We start from the raw sequence: 6356 nt of genomic DNA, 5'->3' as shown, positions 1-6356 counted from the left end.
AAAAAACTTCAAAGTATTTTTCTCCAGCTTTAGATGTTCGAAAAATGATCTGAGTAAAGATCCCTGAAGCGTCTGAACGTGTGCCATGACCTCCTTTGTTTACAGAAGAAAAGTGTTTCTTTACTGCCGGCACGTGTTTAGTTGCCAAGTATTGTGTTATTTTTCCGTTTGTATGGAGAGAGTCCAAATTTTATAATTCCCTATGGGACAGTTTATCCAGAAGACACGACAAAGTCATTTTTTCCAGCACTGAAAGTTGGAGGGACATCAATGTAAAATATTAATAAAGTTGTTTCAGTCTCATGGGTAATAACTAGTTAAAGTTTTGATAAAAACTTCTGTTTATTCATTGTAGAAAACAGTTGACGTAGAAAACAAGCCAAATACAAAATGCTGTGAATTTTCTTTTTGCCTCTTTCCTGTTTCCTCTTTTTCCTTTTTTTATGTTTTAGACTCCATACGTTTTCTGTTCCTTTCTCTGCTTCTAGTCTACCTTGCACTAAAATTAAATCCTAAACTTGTTACTTTAGTGTTTATGAAAACAGCAGAGTATATTAACTTTATTAGAGTCAATTTATAGAATTTAAAAATTGCAAATACTGAAAAATAGAGGCATCTACTTGAAAAACATTAGTTATAATTGGCTACGGCTGATATCCAGCAATTTCACAGTTTGGAAAAACATCAGAAAAGTGTTTTTGTTGAAATAGAAAAAAGAAATTATCAGCCTGTACAATGCATCCATTTTGTACATTCATCTGACTTTCTCCGATTTCTATTTTTTGGACACACTTCTTGGTCTGTTGTAAAATTAGACAAGGATTAACGTCACTCTTCAAAATAAGTAGTTTTGTCATGGAAATTAAGTCAATATTATGTTTTTTGTGAACAAAAATGAAACAAAGTAATCTAAAATGTGTCTCGAGACTATAATAATTTTACCTAAATAAGTGCAAAAGAATCAGAGCAACCAGCTTTAAAACATTCATCAGTTTGGTTAACAAAACACAGGTTTTTATAAAGAGAATGAGAACATATTTGTTTGATAAAGCAGAAAGTCAACCTGATGATAGATTAACCTTTTGGATGAAGAAAAGAAAGCAGAACCCTTTGGATGGAGGTAAGAATATTTTCCCAGAACCCGAGAAAACGAAATAAAGGGTTACAATTCCTCAGAGCTCAGTCTCTGCAGTGTAATTCTTCTTTGCCAGAACCCTTGTGCAACTTCGTCTACTTTTTCTTCCTAAATAAAAACTATTTTTTTCTCTTCGCTCAGTGGTGCTTTATCTTTCTTCTGCCTTTGGTGTCAGGGTTGACTTGAGACCTTTAGAGTCTCACTGCAAGAGTAAACTGTGTTCCACACTCTAGATCTCAGAGTCTATGGTTGTCTGTAAAGAGAGCAGTGATTCCACCCAGGAGTCTACTCAAAACACGGCTCTCATTTTTCATAAACATATTCTGTTTTTTTTTTCAAGCAACTTTTAAGCTCTAATTATAGGATTTGCCATTTCTCATGAATGTTTGTCTGTTGTCCTTTTACAATTGAGTTCAAATACATTTTCAGTTTGATATAAAAAGCTTTATTTGCTTCTCCGACGATGCAGTTATTCCAAAAAAACCAAAAACAAACCGTGACAGAGCAAACACATATGGGTTTTTCTTTTTGTATGTTTTTATTTGTATGACTGACTCATCATGATAATCTATTTAAATGATTCATTGATTCATTGATGTGACAAATCTAACATAGCATTTGATCCAAAGCATTTGATCCAAAACAAAATAGGTCATTTGATAAAGCTTGACAGCATGATTTATGATGCCCAATACATGAACCTTTTAATTAAACCTTTATTTTACCTTAAACGTTAAACCTTTGAAACTGCATAAGATTTTCAACAGCACCATTATCATTGTTGGGTTTTTTGTTTTACTTATTTTGTGTTCACTTTCTGTTTTCTCAGTGGCTTTTGTCTGAGTACTCCAACTTCTTCCCACAGTCCAAAAAACATTAGTTTTTTGTTTCACCTATGAATGTCAGACACACTCTTAACAAGTGACAGCTGGGCAAAGGCTCCCAACCCTCCAGTGCCCTTAAAAGAATAAGGAGGGAATGAAAATTAATAGGATAATGCTAACATATATTAGCACTGTTTGTTTGTTGACATTCAGCCTTCCAGAGTCTTTAAACCTTGCGGAAGCTGCTCGATGTAAATTAAACGTTCAGGTCATAATTATAGTTGTTTATCGTGTGGATCAACAGTGAGCTCTTCTAATCTGAACCCTGAGAATTTCAGTTACTAGTATTAAGCTATGTGGGAAATGTCAAGGTTAACTGTGCTGGGAAAAATGTTCCATGTTGGTATGAGAATTGTATCGGCTTTCACATATACACTTTGAGATTTATGAGCAAAAAACATTCAGAAAGAGAGTATTTTAAGACAGGAATTAGACATGGTCTTTGTCCCTGATGAAATGTGGGGGATCCAGGTTAACATTGGGTCAACCCTGAAAGTCATGTATTTTTGGTAAAAAATAAAAAGTGCACTTTTTGTCAGCTCTAAGGCTTGTGCATTGAAACTTAGCCCTGATCTGTATCAGGATCTCAAATTATTCAGATCTAACCTCAGCTGTACAAAAATGACAAACCACAGACCACACCATATCAAAACAGAGATTAACTCAAAGGGAAAATGCTTTGAAAGAGGATGTGAAGATTTACCACTCAAGATTTCTTTGTTCCAAATTTACTAGGTCATGTATGATGATGGAGTTCAATCACCCATCATCACTGGATGATTGCTTACTATATGCTGTGTGTGCTCCATGGCATGTCTCTGATAAACATCTCAGTGATCTGAAGTGCTTCAAATGACCAGCTGTCTTCCTCTTGGTAGCCACTGTTTCTGCAATGCTGTGCTGTGAATAAAGTTCAATGTGCCCAGCTTGCTGCCAACTGGTATCACCCTCCACTGTCGTTGAATTTATTTGCATTCTCATGTGAAACAATGCTTTTTCATTGTTTTCAAACATTTTCTCTATTGCTTGTTTATATGTGCTGCAGGATCAGATACGTAAAAGTAATGGAAATGCAGCACAATCCAGCAAATTTATCCAATGACGGGCAAACCGAAAGACATTATCTGTTTTGGTCAGAAAAAAAGAATACGTACCATGGCTCCAGCACTTCCAAAAAGCACTAAATAATGATAAAACCCACTGAGACAATGAGATAGTCACTTATAGTCACAAAGTTGTTTTTCTTTGGAAATTTCTCCCCTCTCAAGTGTATTGTTTCACCTTAGTTACAATGCATCTAGAAAGTATCAATTTTGGGACATCTTGATTTATTTAGTCATTGCACCTTTAGCTTTATGCTGCGGTCGAAATTGTTGGAACAGTGTAGTCGGTTTGTGAAACTCGGAGCTCCAAATGTGGTGGGCCGAACATTTCTTTAGTAGTTGTGGTTCTGCAGTAACTTCTGCTCACAGTCGCTCATCTCCAGTCTAAATCTTGTCTGCAGCTGTGAGGGCACGCCCGGCAGTGACGTCAGTGAAGGTGAAGCAGAGGAAACGTAAAGCAGGAAGTACCAGGGCTTTGAGGCGCGTCACGGAGACAGTCTGATATAAAAGCAGCAGGATGCTGTCTCTTGATATAGTTTAGAAAGACAGCACTCTCTGTAAACTAAGATTAAACGTATATAAACTCAATAAGTTTATGGAGAGACAGCACCCTGATGTTTTTATACCAGGCTGTCTGACTGGAACAGACTGGGGCTGCATATGCTCTTTTCCCTGCCTGCACAAGGCTGTTGGGGGGTTCAGTGAGGGGCTTTTTTCCGTTACTGAGAGGACAACAAGGAAAGGAAATAAAATTAGTTTTTTTTTCTGACTTCAACATCATAATCTACATTTTTATTCACAAACAAGTCTATGTTATTGCCGAGGGTCAAAGATAAGCATCCAGATAGTCACGTAAAATAATAATCCAAAACAAACAAAAAAATCAAAAGTGGGCTATTAGGGCATCAATGAAAGGGACAGCTGCTAAAACCCCTTCTGCCCACTCTGATGGTAAAAAGTAAAATACACTTTCAAATTTTAATGTCCTGGTCCTTGTTAGTTTCTAAAATTAAACTGTTTTTCATTAACATGTAACTTCACGACATTTTTAAAAATTATTTTAGAATTTATTCAAAATATATATAAAATATTCCCAAAACCATTTGAAGAGATTATGTACATGAAATATGTTAAAACAAAACATTTGAGGAATGTTGTTTTCTTTTAAGAACTTTAAGTCTGAAAGCTTGTTTACAAGCTTGTGATTTTTTGTAAAATCTGTTCAACGCCTCACAAACACCCCTTCTTCATGAACAGCCTTGTCTGTTGCTGACATAAAACAAAGAGAAGGACAAACTTCTGCCCTAAGATCTTTCTCTGAGGAAACTCATAAAAGGCCTTGTTTTGTCTGCTGCAATTCAATTGTTATGAATTTTGTCTTGACAAATATTAACCACAGCTTTTCACTTTTGTGTCAGTGTATTTTGTATGAAAATTCACTGTTGACATTTTGACAATAATCTATTTCTTTTAATATGTCTTGATGGTTGGATGCAAGTTTTAAAAACTCAGCAGGGGTTTGGCGGCCAAATCGAGCTGTGCTTTGAGCCAACCATCAAAAGAGACCAAATAATAGATGTCAAATCAACGTTTTTCACAAGACTGAATTCAACTCCTACCGCTAAGGAAGAACAGAGAGATTTGTCCGCAACTGTGAAAATTACAGGCCCCTTTAGATGGCGGGAGGGGCGTTTTCAGCACTGGGGGTTTGCGTCATGTCAGGAAAAGAGGCTATGATGTCTGAAAGGGTTGTTTCTGTTAGTACTGTACTGAAATGCTGGCAAGTTTATGAAAGAATAATATTGTTGGCTGCTTTTTGTTAGGCAGAGAAACAAACCGTTTAGTGAGAAGTTAGCTTCTCGCCACTTGATAAAAGACAGCAGAGCTGCAGCTACGGTTCCAAAAGAAAAATGACTTTTTCACATTAAAGAAAGAGTTCATGGTCATACACCTTCATGTGGTTGGATAAGAAGATGGAAACATTTTGAGCACTCTGCTGAACTTTCTCATTTTTTAAACTGCACCAACAGGCTGATGAAACCTACAATAATCTGGAGTCCAATAGCCCAATTAAAATGTTAGCTTTCAGCATATAGAAAATGAGTTCATAAGGAGAACTACTGAACTACTTATTTAAATGTTATTAGAATAATCTGTTTTTTTCTTTGGGAACATTTGGTAGGGAAAGGACATTCAGCATGAGTTGATATCTGAATTATGGAAGTTTATGAGTAAATTTACTGCAGTTTGTACATAACATCAACTCTGAATAGCTTGTTTGTCCAAGCTGAAGACAAAGGAATTCTGTAGCTTTCTCTTGACCTATCTTCAATAAGGACTAGTTTGTTGACTGCAGATATAATACTTCATGGGTCAATAGATTCTTCCACCTGAGATCTAGATATGTTCAGCTCCTCCAGAGCAACCACAGGAATGTTGGCTGCTTCTCTGAATAATGCTCTTCTTGCCTGGCCTCTCAGTAGAGACACATCCATCCGTCCATACTTCAATAGCAATTCACAAACAAATTAAGGTTGTAAACAACCTTCTGCAAAACTAGGAACTGATTTTTTCAGTCACCTTTTTTAGCTTGTGAAGACAAAATAAGTGATAGAAAGAGAATGTGATTTTTTTTATTCCCTGTGACTGTGTGAGAGGAAACAGCTCACAATAAAGCTCAGGGAAACATCCTGGCAGCTATACAAGATTTTGCTTTCACATTTCCTTTTTAGGAAAGCAAAGCATCTCTCCTTGAAACTAACATGAAAAAAAAGAGTATTGAAATTTCTTTAAGAAATGAGGTGGTGTATGAGTAAGAAAATTATTTTGAGTTAAGTGATTTATAAGTCCCTTTGTTGTTAGGAAGGTAGTTTTGTTTTCTTGTTTTCTCTTTTGCACTTAGTCAAATGTTTTTGGTTTTGAATTTAGCTATTGACATAAATTGAAACTCCTAATTGAGAATTTATTACCCACATTTGTGGCCCTATTCAGACAATGTAACCAAGAGTGGATTTCCATGTATGAATCATATCTTTGTGAATATGAATGTGTAACTCTAATTTGTGAAAACACTAGTTGTGCTGAGGAACTTTTTTATTGTTTCTTTGTATCTGTGCAAGGTTTTTTGCAGCTGTCAGATGTCAAGAAGTGCAGAGCATGTCTCATTTTCTTTGTGTTCTCTTTTTTTATCTTTACATGTTTGTGTGATTTTGTCTCAATGCCAAAGTTTGCGTA

The sequence above is a fragment of the Poeciliopsis prolifica genome, unplaced genomic scaffold (genome assembly GCF_027474105.1).
Source record: "Poeciliopsis prolifica strain line A6 unplaced genomic scaffold, Auburn_PproV2 SCAFFOLD005, whole genome shotgun sequence".
Classification (NCBI taxonomy): domain Eukaryota; kingdom Metazoa; phylum Chordata; class Actinopteri; order Cyprinodontiformes; family Poeciliidae; genus Poeciliopsis; species Poeciliopsis prolifica.
Note: the sequence above shows the minus strand (reverse complement) of the source record.